Consider the following 16,521-nt stretch of genomic DNA (forward strand, 5'->3'; position numbering starts at 1 on the left):
TTTTAAACCAATCTTCACTAAACTTCACTACATGGTCGACTTTGCCATAAGCAAGAAGCCAATTTTTTTTTAATGTCAGGAGGTCAAAAGGTCAACATCGGCCAAAGGTCAACAACTTAGGTGAGATCTTTAAACTCAATTTTCATCCGATTGACTTGAAATTTGAAGATGATTTATATTTCAGGCCACTGAATTCAACCTCCTGTGCAGCTTCCCTTCGCAAGGCAGCTCACCGGATGACGGGATTGGGGCAAAGCCTTCGGGACCCCCAATCTTTGATAGGAGGGAAACCACGGGGTAACATCCCTGGGTCAGATTGCGGGAGAGTGTGTCGGAGTGGTGCTGAGGTGTCGTCCACCAGACGGCGGTCTCCTTGGGTTAACCTTAGGCGGTCCCTTCGGGTGGGTGCCTGGAATGTCCTATCCCTAAGAGAGGATGATCACCTGTCTCTGTTATCATCTGAGCTCAAGCGTTTGGACATCGGGATTGCAGCTCTCTCTGAGGTTCGGAGACCGGATTGCGGCGAGATAATGGTGGGTGGTTACACCTACTATTGGTCTGGTCGCTCTGATGGTTACCATACCCAAGGAGTTGCTGTAGCTGTGTCCAATAAGCTGACCCCAATGATAATTGAGGTAACACCGGTCAACGAGCGTATTATGAGATTAAGGATTCGTCACTCCTTAGGTGTCATTTCCCTGGTCTCTGTTTATGCTCCGACTGAGGCGAGTGATCTCACCGTGAAGGATGCATTCTATGCCACACTCGAGTCTGTGGTTGATCAGTGCCCCAGACGAGATACACTTCTCGTCTTGGGGGATTTCAATGCATCGACCGGTTATGAGGTATGTGTTGGTCCCCATGGGTCAGGAACTATGAACCAGAATAGCACTAAGTTCCTTGACTTTGCAAGAAGTCATGAACTTAGGGTGGCTGGTTCATGGTTTCAGCGCCCACAAGCTCATCGCTGGACTTGGTATTCCAACGCTGGCGGTGTGGCAAAGGAGATTGACCATGTCCTCATTGACGGTCGTTGGAGGATGATCCAGAACTGCAGAGTCTACCGGAGTGCTCAGTTCCTCAATACTGACCACAGGCTTGTTGTAGCAACTCTAAAGCTGCACCTTAAATCCTGGCGAATGGTACTATCCCAGCCGAGGCTGGATGTTACCAAGCTCAGGGATGAGAGAGTAGCTGAGGAGATTGCGAACAGGCTGAGTGGACACTTGGGGGGTCTGGGTGCTTTGGGGGGTCCTGAAGAGTTGTGGAACGCCTTCAAGACCACCGTCCTTGATGTTGCCGGTGGATGCCTTGGAGCTCACCGCAGGGCAAAGAAGAATTTTGTCTCTCAAGGGACACTGGATACCATTGACCAGAGTCGCAGGGCCAGGCTGAATGGCAGAGCTGAGCTGTTCAGGGAGCTGAGGCGTAAAACTGTACGTGCACTGAGGGTGGACAAGGAGGCCTATGTGCGAGGAATCTGTGAGGGGGTAGAGCATCACCTGTGGACAGGTGATTCTCGTCCCCCTTACAGGGGAATTCGCGCATTACGTTCATCCAAGCCCATCCCTCGGAGCACTGCAGTTTGAGCAGAGAGTGGTGGGCTCTTGACAGAGGAGTCTGAAGTGAAGGCCCGCTGGGCCGGTTACTTTGAGCGGTTGTACCAGGCTGATCCCCCAACTGTCGAGTTGGACGTCAAGGGTGTTACAATCCCTGTTGCTGACCCTCAAATAAACTGTGGTCCACCTACACTTGTGGAAACACGGGCTGCGATGAACCAGTTGAAACAGGGCAAAGCTCCAGGGATCTGTGGCATCCATGCCGAACTTCTCAAGGCTGGTGGAAATGCTGCACTCGTGTCGTTGCATGCAGTTTTGTGCTCTGCCTGGAACACAGGCATCATCCCAACTGACTGGAAGAGGGGCCTTGTTGTCCCTCTCTGGAAAGGGAAGGGTGATCGCCAAGACTGCAACAACTACCGAGGGGTGACGCTGCTCTCAGTGCCGGGCAAGGTCTTTGCTCGGATAATTCTCGATAGGGTTCGCCACCATCTGCTTGAGCACCAGCGTCCAGAGCAGTCAGGCTTTACACCAAAGAGGTCAACGATTGACCGTATCCTTGCACTTCGTGTCCTCACCGAACGCAGACGAGAGTTTCGGCAGGGGCTGCTTGCAGCCTATGTTGATCTCTAAAGCGTTCGATTCAGTGAATCGGGATGTCCTCTGGAGGATTCTTGGTCTTCGTGGGGTGCCACCAAACCTGATCGATCTGATTTCTGAACTCTACTCTGGTACTGAGAGTGCTGTGAAGTGTGGTGGTACCATCTCTGACTTATTTCCAGTTGTTACTGGAGTTCGTCAGGGATGTGTACTTGCCCCCACACTTTTCAGCACTTGTATGGACTGGATTCTAGGGAGGATGTCGGAGAGATCAAGTTGCGGTGCGTCATTTGGGAATGTCAAGATCTCGGACCTTGACTTTGCAGATGATGCAGTCATCTTTGCGGAGACTTTAGACATCCTCTTGAGGGCCCTCGAGGTGCTGAATGAGGAGTCGGAGCCGTTGGGATTACGGGTTTCTTGGGTCAAAACTAAGATCCAGGCTTTCGGTGACATCTTGGATGCTGCTGTCCTGTCTGTGTCTGTTTGTGGTGAGGATGTTGAGGTCGTGGAGAGATTCACTTACCTTGGCAGTGATATTCATGTCTCTGCTGGCTGCGAGTCAGAGGTCAATAGACGTCTGGGTCGGGCCTGGGGAGTCATGGATTCACTGGATCATGGGGTGTGGCGCTGCCGGTACCTGTGCGGGAGGACGAAAGTCCGAGTCTTCAGGTCCTTGGTACTTCCAGTCTTGCTCTATGGGTGCGAGACTTGGACTCTGACCAAGGATCTGAGACGGAGACTTAATTCCTTTGGTACCAGGTCTCTTCGGAGAATCCTTGGCTATCGCTGGTCGGATTTTGTATCCAACGAGCGGTTGCTGAGAGAGACTCGGATGAGATTTGTTACCTGCATAGTCCGTGAGCATCAGTTGCGGCTGTATGGACATGTGGCTCGTTTTCCTGACTCTGATCCTGCTCACCAGATTCTCTCAGCGAGGGAGTCTCATGAGTGGAGGAGGCCAGTGGGTCGACCACGTGCCTCATGGTTGCAACAGGTTGACCATCATCTCAAGGAGATGGGGATGGGCCTGGCATCTGCCTGGGGGATGGCCAGACGGAGGCCCCTGGAGTACCGGCGGAAAGTGGACGCAGCGACGTGCTGTTCTGGCACATGCTCCCATACCTGACCTGACCTGAATTCAACCAATCAATTATTTTTGAGGTCAATATAGACCAAAAGGTCAACATAGGCCAAAGGTCAACAAATTAGGTGCGATTTCTGAACTCCTCAATTTTCATCTGATTAACTTGAAATCTGAAAAAGATTTGCACATTGTGTCACGGGATTGGGAAACCAATGATTGTTGAGGTCAATAGGTCAAAGGTCAACCCAAGGCCAAACTTCTTAAATCATCAATTTTCAACTGAAGAAATTGTCAATTTACATCCAGTTAACTTGAAAGTTGAACGGGATTTGCATACTCTATTGCTGAATTGGGAAAGCAGCTATTTTTGAGGTCAAAAGGTGAAAGGTCAACTCAAGATCAATCTTCTAATCATCAATTTCAATCTGAAAATAATAAATGTTCATCCGATTGACCTGAGCTTTGATTAAGATTGTCAATTTCAATCTTAATGAAATGGGCAATTTGATGTATCCATGGCAACTTCTGGAGAGGGGGAGCGGTGGATTTTGCAAGTATTGTACTCTGCACGACGTTTTTCTATTTTGTCTGTTGGGTGGGAGCTTAACTACCCTTATTCTCAAGTTTTCCGTCTGTTGAGTGGTCGCTAGACTACCCTTATTCTCAGGTTTTCCGTCTGTCTGTATGTATTATATGTAATGGACAGCTCTGGAGGCCAGAGGAGTCAACCGATTTTGATGAAACTTAACTGGTAGGTTCATACCAGGATCTGGTTGTATGCTTTTGAGCATCGTTGCTATGGACGCCACCGTTGCCCAGCAAATGGGACTTTGATTTTTTTTTTTTAAATCCCAAAAATATTTATGTATGTATATATATATATATATATATATATATATATATATATATATATATATATATATATATATATATATTTTTTTTTTTTCGAAAATCAAAAATTGGCTTCCGTGCTTTTATGTGCACTATAATCACCCTCTTTGTCAAAAATTTTCAGCCTGATCCGTCAAAAACTGTATGACTAGTATGCAATTATGTAGCGACCACCCATGTCGCCTCCCGGCTTGTCTGTTTGTTTGTATGTAATAGACAGCTCTGGAGGCCAGAGGAGTCAACCGATTTTGATGAAACTTGACTGGTGGGTTCATACCAGGATCTAGTTGTATGCTTTTGAGCACAGTTGCTATGGACGCCACCGTTGCCTAGCAACAGGACTTTGAATTTTTTTTTATCCGAAAAAAAAATCGAAAATCAAAAATTGCCTTCCGTGCTTTTATGCACACTATAATCAACCTCTTTGTCAAAAAATTTCAGCCCGATCCGTCAAAAACTGTTTGACTAGTATGCAATTATATCGCGACCACCCATGTTGTTTCTTTGTTTCTTTGTTTATCCGCACAGAACTAAAGTGTTTTTCTCTGCAACCGCTTGTTGGATCGAGACAAAAATTTCACCACAGGAGCGACTACTCAAGTAAAATGTTTTATTGATACTCATTATGTCAAAGGTAGTGTGTTGTGGCAGCCATGTTGAAAAAATGTAAAAACCTTGGACCTCTGCCTCTCTGAAACCGCACCAAGGACAAAACTGAAACATGGCACATGGCAAGTACTGATCTGGAATAAATTATTTTGCCTTCGTTATAGGTGCCTTCGTTATGACGTCATAATTGCATTTTGTAGAATGCTACATCTGATCAATATGAAAATTTTTGAGGGTCATCTCGGGATAAAATGGTCCACAGAAAATATTTCATGACCTCATCGGGCACATGATATGGCAGCCATATTGTTTAAAAAGGAGAAAACCTTCAAAAATCTTCTCTGAAGTGGCGAAACAGATTGAGGCAAAACTTTACACATATGACTGCTTATCCATGAGGAATAAAAGGTTCACACATATGACATCATAGGTCACATGGTTTGGCAGCCATATTGGATTTATCCTAAAACTAATAAAAAAATCTTCCTCTCCAGAACTGCTGGACAGATCGTGGAGAAACTTCACACAAATGTTCCCCAAGCCTTGGGGATACCATCATACCAGGATACCATGAATAATTGATATTACATCATCTGGCAGCCATATTGGATTGAATGAATCTCTTAAAAAAATTATTTCTGTTCAAACACTTAATCATTCAACGTGAAACTTCACAATTATCATGTAATAGTGATGAGGAACATATGCTTTAAATTTCAACATGAACAGACACATGGTCTGGCAGCCAGAATTATTTAATTTTTTTTGATGTGGTTTCTTTTTGATTTTTTTTTTTTTTTGAATAAGGCTCACTTGGCTGCACATGGATGGGTTTGATGGGTAGAGGAGTAGCAGCTGAAATGTGAATCCTATCCAGGTTCCTCCTAATTATTTCATATTTGCTTTTTGCTTGTTCGGGTTCCTTCTGATTACTCCAATGCGGGACTGTACCTCTTTGGTCTTCCATTTGATTTCAATTTAATTTATTTCAGTCCCATCCTAAATTCAAATGAATAATAATGAAAAACGTCATGGGTCAGGGTCAGGCATCTGATCAAAGCAGGGTTGCATTAAAGCGGGACATCTTGGTGCCCGGTCATAACTGCCAGCAGTTATAAAGTGGCAGTTCTAATTATATGTCTGATTAATTTCGTAACACACCAGTACACAAACACCACACAAAATTACACAAACACTACACAAAACAAGTCCTGGCGAGGGTCTGCAATCTCTGATTGCTCTTTTTCTTGTTCAAAAATGTATCGGGCCCGATATGTTCTTATGGATCAGGCGTTGTGTGGTGGAGGTATGTGCTCTGCCAAGTGCCCTTGTAGTATGGGACTGGGATCAGAACTGTATTATTGGTGTTGGCTTAATGTTTAGAGTGGTGGGCTTGGGATCCTTGGATCCTGAGTTCAAATCCCACTCAGCTGTTGACTTAATACCAGGTGGGGTTGACTGCCTGTCATCCTTCAGAGGTTGGAAAAATTAGTGCTAGGTTGCTGGTATACTGAAAAGCTTCACCGTGATAATCCTATGAGAGGCATATCTTCACAACAAAGGAAGTTAAACTATTGGTAAAATCTAAATTACAAAGGAGATTTCTCGATCAAGTGTGCAACAATGAATGCATCGTTATGATTTCTAGAATGTATAAACCCTTGGGCCTTGTACATGATGTACATAAACATCAATCCTGGAATTTACATGATATATACTTCAATCCTAATGGCAAATGTTCACCTGTCTGTGGACCTCCATAAGCAGATGAACACTGTATTTGTACATGAAGTATGCAGAAAACAAATTGGTGAGCATGTCATGTGCTTGTAATACGTGGATGAATACTAGTTAATAATGAGGCCTTTCACGCATGCATTGTATTTGTGTTTACCCTGACTCAGTTTGGCTCGCCGGGCACTTTTAACCTGCCGTTGATAACACAAAATGTCATTCAAATCGTCTTTTTAACATATTTTCAGCATTTAGACAAGAGAGGCGATTTCAAACTGGTGAACCCTAATTGTTCTGTTAACCCTTGAATGAAAATCGGACTCATGAAATGGACGAAATATGACAAATATCCGTGGATGACATGGAGAGATGTTTATTTCCTATCATTTCCTATCATGCAAACGAGCATGCACAGAACACACACACTTCAACCTTTAGCAATAGATGCAAAAATCTCGTATAATTACTTCCACCTTTAGTGGTGGACGGGGGTTTTGTTTTCAGCTCTATCTGTCTGTCTATCTGTCTGTGAGCAGGATACCTCAAAAAGTTGTGGATGATTTGGATGAGTGGACAGGTTGGGTGTCTTTCAAGTATGAAATGATATTTTGGTGAAGATTTGGTTGGATCCGGATACGAGAATTTTTATCGTGATTCTTCAACAATGAGTGAGAGGGCCAAAAACAATATACAGCACGATATCTGAAAAAAGTTGTGGACAGGTTGAGTGTGTGACAAGGACTAATTGATTCAATTTTGGTGAAGATCTGAATCCAGATACAATAATTTTTTTTAATTTCCTAAGTGATTCTTCACCATTGAGAGATGTGGCCAAAAACGATATATAGCATGATATTTTAAAAAGTTGTGGACGAGTTATGACGAAAGTAGGTGGATGAGTTGGTGAGGTGACAAGAACAAGACGATTAGATTTTTGTTCAGGTCCAGATTCAGATCTGACCTATCAGTGGGATACAAATCGTAAACTATTCACCCTGGTGGAGGTATGCGCTCTACCAAGTGACATTCTTGTTTCCCTTGTAGGCCCAGAGCCAAACAAATAATATATTGATAACAACCATCTCAGCTCCTGCAGCTCGCCCACCCCCACCCATTCCCAACATGGTTAATAGTAAATATTAAAAAAAATTTACTTAATCTGCACATTCACAAGCCCCAGATGTGTCCTTCCCTTTAGGGCTTTGTGTTGCACATGCCTTGCACTAACCCACATGGTCAGTAGTTTGCAGTATGAGCAGCTTCCCATTTGGCGAAATGAGAAGGTTCTCCAAGTCTTTCGTTGTGCAGAGGCATAGCCTTTATCTCGGGTACTTTTCCAAGTATTTTCAACTTCTTTTAGAAGCTTGGTGAACCATTTTAGTTAACAAACCTCATCTCCCACACCCGATATACTTGATGACACCCTGAACAGCAACGTTTCCTGGGGTTTCTGTGCATGCATGCCGAGCTTTCTGGGGCAGAATACGTCATTTTGAAAGTTCCATATTGACTCTTGCTTCATGTTTTCCCCCATCATGATGAGTAGGGCTACACAGCTACCAAGGCATGGATATTGTGACTCATTGTCCTGACTCGAGTGATGCACCTGTTCCAGGTTCATATGTACACCTCCAGTCTGTGATTAATCGAGTGCTTAATCGGACTTTATGTTTCCCAATACAAATGTACACCTTGCTTCATTGAATCCTTTGCAAGTATACACCTGTGAAGGATACTTTGGAAAAGTTATCACTCATGCATTCTGTTTGTAACAAATTTAATTTATCTCTTTATTTAATATATTCATTCCACTTACATTAGCCCGTTCATGTGTCGACTTTTAGTTACAGTACTTTGCTCGCCTCTCCCTTTCAATCTGTCTCTTACAAGGAAAACTCATATGCATTTCTCATGAGATTTAATGAGGATTGTATGAGACTTGTTTAATAAAAAAATAGATGGTATGGATACTGTAGAATACATTCCCTGCGCAGTCTTAAGAAGGACTTGGTGCAAGCCAACTCTTGTCTTTTTTGGGGGGGGGGGGTTCTTTGATCCAATATGGCTCTGCCAGACCATGTGACTGATGGTGTCATCTTTATCAAACCATATTTCTCATGGGTAGTTGATCAATTAGTTAAATTTTGCATTTATCAGTTAAGTGATTTCTCCTACGAAGATTTTCAAAGATTATCCCTTAGATCCAATATGGCTACCAGACTATGCGACACATGATGGTCATTTTTATGAAACTCCTGTTCAAATTTCAAGTCAATCGGATGTAAATTGACAATTTTAGAAATATGGCCCATGTTGACATTGTGGCCTATATTGACCTCAATAATAATTATTGGTTGTTGAATTCATTGACCAAACGTGCAAATCCTCTTCAAGTTTCAAGTCAGTCAGATAAACATTGACAATTGTAGACATTTTGGCCTATGTTTATTGGAGACTTGTATAAAAGCCCATCAAAAATGATGGGTTGGAATTATTTTAGTCAAAGTATTCAAGAAGACTGGAAGATATGATGTTTCACAGCAAGAAGCATTATTTTAAAACACTACAAGTACAAATGTGACCCTATTTTTTTTTATATTCTGGGACGTTTCATTTCAACGGTATGGCCTCGTGAGCGTGCCAAAGTCTGAAGCCTCGGCCTAGCGCCAGGCATATTTATTAGACGTCTTTATTTATTAAACATCCTATGGATGTAAATAAACACTCATTTTATTCTGTGTACATTACACATCATGTTCAGTGAATTTCACCTCTATGCACCTTGTATTTATTGTTTGTTTGTTTTTAAGTTTCTGTATACCACCCTTAATGCCCAGTTGCAAGTCACTCTCTGGAATTCCAACAGAAGAGACGTAATTCCACTTTTATGAAAAATATTTCTTGAGTTGTTTTTTTAATCCTGAAAAATAGATCGCAGTGAACACACAGTCATGTCAAAAGATTGTCATTTAAAACCTTTCCTAAATCATCCTTATGAAATGCGACAGACAAACGCACATATGCACAAACACACATTGTGTTTTCCATCGGGAGATAATAATTATTGTTTAAATTTTCCGGGCTGGAAGCATGGCCTGGAGGTACGCACACTCGCCTCTCAGCTGTCTCGCTAGCCTGGTTTGATTTCCATCTCAGCTATAAACTGTCATCCTGGTATTTTGAAGGCAGGGTGTTTCATCAATGTGTGTGCCATCCCTCAGATGGATGTCAATGTGGGCGTCCCATCTGCCAGTATGTTGGTGGGCATTAAAGATCCCACGGTGTCCTTCACGAGGTGTATGCGAGCTATCGCCGGCACCCTGAACAATTTACAACTTCCGACCCGAACTACTTCGTGGAGCATCAGGTATGACTAGCCGGTTCATGAAAGTGATTTCCCCAGAAACCCCCCCCCCAGCCATCCCCACAAGAATGTGGGAATAATTGGGGCCGTAGAAGACGAAAATTGTTTAAATTTCCACCATACGTAATTATGAAACATAGCATGTGATCTTTTCTGTCTGAAAGATAATTTTGAGTGGTGATCAGGCCGTGGCAGAGAGAGAAATGGTAGATCAAGGTATTTCTGATGATTAATCAAAATTCCCCTCTCATATTCAACCCCTTGTGTGGGGCTCAATCCCCATGGCAGGTTATAATATGAGTCGTTACAGCATTTACTGCCTTGAGTCATCACAGTCCCTGTGTCATTGTCATTGGGATGTGATTATAACTACCTCAGTATTTTCATAGGCTGCTCATTTCACAAGCAGCAGTTTGTGCTTGCAGGACGAGTTACATGTTTTGTTGTGTTCAGTAAATATGTATTACAGACCAAACTCATGTCTGTGTATTTGGTGTTCGCTACACCATGGTCTTTGCCTGACCAGGATCAAATCCTTACATTTTCACTCAAACATTTTATGGATTTTTTGGGGAGGAGAGTGGAACGGGGTGGGGGGCAGAAGAGGGAGCAGGTGAGGATGATCAATAGCTCAATATTTTTCAATAAATAAATAAATAGTTCTCAATAGTTCCAAGGCCAAGCTTCTTACAATGCATTGTGCACAACGGGTTATCTTGTTCACCTCCCACTTTTTGTTGCCAATTATTTTATTGAAACCACTTTTAGCTGCATATTCCTCCTCTCTGCTCCATTACTCCGAGCTTCATAAAACCGGGAACAGATTCCTATCACACCCATTACCTGTCAAAATACATGCATGTGTTTATATTTTATCTCTCTGACTCTTGTGGGCCTGGATGAAGATCCATCAACCAAATGTGTCTTTGCCTCTGATTGATTGTGCTTTAGCATCATGAAGCACACACCACAGAATGCCTAGTTTTATAAGTTAATTGACAAGGAAATGAAAGAAGACTGAGTTGCAAGAACGAGGTGCCTGCAAATGACCAACCTCTGGAAGTAATACAGTGTTTGAATTACCACCGTTAACTCCCCTGCTTTTCAACAGCAGATCTTACCTGGCGGGCAAATACACCAGACCAATTCCGAGGCACAGGGTCTGCTAGTGTCCTTTTTGTATTTGGTCGAACCACTTTTTCCTCGGGTGCATGCCCCTTCCCCAGCCCCAACAGGTCACACACAATGTGTCAGGTTATCTGTGTTATTTGGTCATCTTCACACATTTGTCCCCCTTTTCGAACAGCAGTGCAATTGCTTCCCCCGGATGCTTGAATTACCTCTTACCTTTAGCCCTTCGATGTGTCAGCTCTCTATGAGTTTATAAATACTCATATTTCACCTCTCCTCATCATACCTTGTTCATTTCTCCATTCCATGTCCACCTTTCCCTTCCCCTTTATCGTCAACGCATTGAATTTCTACTCTCTGTTGCTCCATCATGAGCCTTGACCTCTGTGTAGAAATGAATCAATGTTCATGTAGTCAAACATACCTGTTTCACCATACATTTTTAGCATACCTGTTTCACCATACATATTTGACATACCTGTTTCACCATACATGTTTGACATATCTGTTTCACCATACATATTTGACATACCTGTTTCACCATAAATGTTTAACATATCTGTTTCACCATACATATTTGACATACCAGTTTCACCATACATGTTTGACATACCTGTTTTACCATACACATCTATCATACCTGTTTCATCATACCTCTTTCCCCATACATATCTGTCATACCTGTTCCCCATACAGGTCTATCACACCTGTTCACCATACAGGTCTATCACACCTGTTTCACCATTATGTCGATAATACCTGTTTCACCATGCATGTCTATCACACCTGTTTCACCATTATGTCGATAATACCTGTTTCACCATGCATGTCTATCACACCTGTTTCACCATGCAGATGGACATTGGACTGGAGGACTTGGCTGTATGCACCTGTTCTCGGTAGACTTTAAACTGGGTGTCCCATCTGCCAGCACTAGTTCGTGGATGTCAGAGATCCTTCGATGTCTCTCACGAAAATTAAACGAGCTATCGCCAGCCCCCTGAACAAATTACAAATTGACGCATCATTAGTCGAACGTCAGGCCTGGCTGACTTGTTCGTGAAAGGCTTGGGATAAAACCCGTTCCTCACCCCACAAGACGGTGGGAATAATTGGTTACGTTCAAGTAATAGCAATTATAGTGGTGATATCTGTGGTCGTAGTGGATGATCCGCTGGTAGAGAAACCTTTATGCAGGTAGTGTGATGGTGGTCGGTCTTCAGTGTGAGTAATATAACGGATCCATGTCCCTCCATGGATACATAGAATGGCGTGGAGAAACAAAAGGTTCACAATGGAGACAATCCGCGGTATCGAGAACCTAAAATGAGTGTTAAATGAAGTGAATGTGACACCTAACAGGCATGACGAGGGAGGAGCATTCAGGTGAACAAACCGTGCCAAACATCATTTTGTTGGACGTTCTTATGAGACGTCACCTTGCTGCGGTTGAGCTGCCAATCACTTGGCTGCGCAGGTTCTCATCACTACTCATCCCTACACCAACCTGCTGCAGCAGCACCTTTATCGTTACTGCGGTTGAGCTGCCAATCACTTGGCTGCGCAGGTTCTCATAACTACTCATCCCTACACCAACCTGCTGCAGCAGTATCTTTATCCTTGCTGCGGTTGAGCTGCCAATCACTTGGCTGCGCAGGTTATCATCACTACTCATCGCTACACCAACCTGCTGCAGCAGCACCTTTATCCTTGCTGCGGTTGAGCTGCCAATCACTTGGCTGCGCAGGTTCTCATCACTACTCATCCCTACACCAACCTGCTGCAGCAGCACCTTTATCCTTGCTGCGGTTGAGCTGCCAATCACTTGGCTGCGCAGGTTCTCATCACTACTCATCCCTACACCAACCTGCTGCAGCAGCATCTTTATCCTTGCTGCGGTTGAGCTGCCAATCACTTGGCTGCGCAGGTTATCATCACTACTCATCGCTACACCAACCTGCTGCAGCAGCACCTTTATCCTTGCTGCGGTTGAGCTGCCAATCACTTGGCTGCCCAGGTTCTCATCACTACTCATCCCTACACCAACCTGCTGCAGCAGCACCTTTATTCTTGCTGCGGTTGAGCTGCCAATCACTTGGCTGCGCAGGTTCTCATCACTACTCATCCCTACACCAACCTGCTGCAGCAGCATCTTTATCCTTGCTGCGGTTGAGCTGCCAATCACTTGGCTGCGCAGGTTCTCATCACTACTCATCCCTACACCAACCTGCTGCAGCAGCACCTTTATCCTTGCTGCGGTTGAGCTGCCAATCACTTGGATGCGCAGGTTCTCATCACTACTCATCCCTACACCAACCTGCTGCAGCAGCATCTTTATCCTTGCTGCGGTTGAGCTGCCAATCACTTGGCTGCGCAGGTTATCATCACTACTCATCGCTACACCAACCTGCTGCAGCAGCACCTTTATCCTTGCTGCGGTTGAGCTGCCAATCACTTGGCTGCGCAGGTTCTCATCACTACTCATCCCTACACCAACCTGCTGCAGCAGCACCTTTATTCTTGCTGCGGTTGAGCTGCCAATCACTTGGCTGCGCAGGTTCTCATCACTACTCATCCCTACACCAACCTGCTGCAGCAGCATCTTTATCCTTGCTGCGGTTGAGCTGCCAATCACTTGGCTGCGCAGGTTCTCATCACTACTTATCCCTACACCAACCTGCTGCGGCAGCACCTTTATTCTTGCTGCGGTTGAGCTGCCAATCACTTGGCTGCGCAGGTTCTCATCACTACTCATCCCTACACCAACCTGCAGCAGCAGCACCTTTATCAGCCATTTAATCAATTTAATTCCCAATTTTCTCATTGCCTTGAAATTGATGATCCATCGACGTTCGAAAGCCATGATTTGTGTGAACTCGTTCGAAATTTCATCATAAACTTCCATCTGCGAACTAAAGGACTCTGGAGTTCATCCCAATTCACATTCCTGCCTCTTTCAATGGCTTTCTGAGCTTTTATTTATGAGGTTTGATGTTGGGCTTTCATTATCTCATTAACATTTGGTAATCAAGACATTGTGACGTGTTTAAAGGCTCGTTTCAAGTACATCATACCTCATTGGCATTATAAGAGATCAGTATAAGAGGTGACAGTTTTACTTAATGTTCCTTTTCCCCCTCATTCGTTTGGAGTGTCAATGATTCCTTTTTTGTTTTCTTGCAGTCGCTTTGATTTTCGGGAAAATAAAGAACGAGGTCTCATATCGGTTGGTCTGTTGAGGGATCTAAGGGTCTCATCTGACCTGATGGCTCATGGTGTTCGAAACCAGGTTCTTGTCTCGTATAATATGTGCCTAATGTACTCGTGTTGTTGAACTTCACATTAAAGTTCACTCACGTGTCTTCATGTCTTTATCCTCCATGTGATTTATGTCCAAGCTCAACAAAGATCCCTTACGTCACCAAAAGTAGATCAGAGGAGGCCATTCGAGCAAATACCCTGATGCACAATGAAAATGGGTTTATTTTTTGGTGTTGTTCCTCATCTTTATATGATCATAAAAATGTGATCGAAAAATGTGAGGTTTTGACAATGCGTTATTATGAACACCTGGTTCGACTTTATGAATACCTGGTTCGACCTGATGTCCAGCCATCACCCCGCCACCGTGCTCAGCAAAGCGAAAACGTGTGCTTATGAGAAGGCGATCCGGCACCTTAAAGAGACGCTGGTGCTATTCGGAGAGATAGAATGTGGCAAATCGTGGAAGCCGTGGCAAGCCGGCGTCATATTATCGACCTCGTCTGTGCTCGACATTCAGAGAGAACTGCTGGCCAGGGGACACTACTTTGTGCTCACATCCAGACTCATGCAGGATTGCCTCGAGAACCTGTTTGGGTGCATCCGATTCAAGAATCCTGTCCCAAACGCGCTGGAATTCCGACAGGCTCTGAAGCTCATAATGGTGGCGTAATTTCTGAAGTGTCCCACGTCCGGTAATTATCTCGAGGATGACCGGTCATTTTTAGCGGATTTCCTCGACACTCCGAAAGAGAAACCGGCGACACCAGACGAATGTGACGAGGACACATTCAGCTATTTGATTGGAGAGCTGCCTCCTGATCCTCTGAGCAAAGCCCAAGAGAGCAGCTTGTATTACCTGGCTGGCTACTGTATTTCCTCCGTCTCCAAATCCTGGACACATTGCACCACTTGCCTGGAAACCGCGGAGGACCGCCGAAAGTCTCTTTCACAGGGCAGTCGTGAGGCGATAACAAGACTGAAGGAGTACAAAGAAGGCGCTTTGACTCATTGCAGTAACGAGGCTTTCAAGCTGTTCAGAGAAGGAGAGAAGCAGTTCAGGATGGTGCAGGACCAGTTGAATGGGCATAACCTGGTTTAAAAACTTGTCCGTCGTCTGTCAGCTTTCTCAGTTGATATTCCCGACTGCCACGATCTGAAAACGAAGCTACTGACGAAGTTTTTCACTGTGTGTCTGTACATCTATTCCAAAGCGCAAAATTTGATCCGTGTCAGCCAGGCAAAAGTTGGTACTGCCAGTCAACTCGGCAGCAAGAGTGCGGCAGGCAATGAGAGCGTGTGTTTAAAAAATTAAGTAGAACTGAGCTTGGTGTCAGTTGTTCGTATTTACCCCTTCAGGACGGGAGGTGACCATAACCGCCTGGAGATTATAGCCGCCTCCCGCCCTGAAGGGATCAAGTCAGATGGAGAAGAACCGAAGATGGTTTTGACTTTTATCCCCTTCTGGACGGGTGACGGCTGTAACGGCTATTACTATAGCGGTTATAGCCGTCTACCGTCCTGGCCATCTATAGCAGTGTACCCTACTTTTTTGTTTTTGCGTTTTATGAATCTTGTACTCTGTAATTCTTGGTCATGTTTCTTTAATTCATCCTGAGGAGCAGGCTCTCCGAACCATGGTTGGCTTTTTTTTGTAGTCCTTGTCGAGGCTCGTATGAGAGCTAACACACAACGCACATCAAGGGCGGCATGAGACAGGAGGGGAGGGAGTGGGAAGGACAAAATAGTGGGGAACAGAGACATTTGGAGATCTGTGGAAGGGAGAGGGATGGGGTGGGGAACATGGGGTATACAAGATGGACATTACAGGGACTTTCAGGAAGGAAAGCAGGGAATTTGAAGGAGGTGGGGATGGGGTGGATTAACGGGGGTAGAAAAGATCGAGGATTTGGATGGGGGATGATAAGAGGTGGTGGTGAACAACCGTTTTGAAGGCCTGGAGGGAAGAATGGGAATGAATAGAGGAAGGGAGATTATTCCTAAGGTGGGGAAAAAGAGGAATGAAAGAGTGAAGGTGAGCAGTGATTCATGATTTTGGTAGTTTTACCAGAAGGGGGTTGTTGGCAGACCTTGAGCGCCCTGCGTAAATGTGGTGGGGACAAATCACAGAAACAGCTGGGGGGGAGGCGAGGCTGGAGAGGAGACGGTAGAAGACAGAAAGACCACCGACCAACGTGCGGTGATTGAGTGAGAGGCCCAAAGACTCAGCCTCATTGCGGGAACTGCCAATGATCCGAAATGCCTTGGTTTCTCCAGCGTGAAGC

At 44.5% G+C, this 16,521-nt stretch overlaps 1 long non-coding RNA gene across 1 annotated transcript in view; it reads left to right on the forward strand.

Annotated features, from left to right (window-relative positions):
- LOC147012895 (uncharacterized) overlaps positions 1-16,521 on the forward strand; it is a 53,416-nt gene that overhangs the window by 19,736 nt on the left and 17,159 nt on the right. The window contains exon 2 of the long non-coding RNA XR_015051106.1: positions 9,702-9,847. This is a non-coding gene — a long non-coding RNA (uncharacterized LOC147012895). The remainder of the gene's footprint in view (positions 1-9,701; positions 9,848-16,521) is intronic.

Source organism: Eptatretus burgeri, chromosome 14 (genome assembly GCF_056783735.1).
Source record: "Eptatretus burgeri isolate ZD-2024b chromosome 14, Ebu_testis_v1, whole genome shotgun sequence".
Lineage (NCBI taxonomy): Eukaryota > Metazoa > Chordata > Myxini > Myxiniformes > Myxinidae > Eptatretus > Eptatretus burgeri.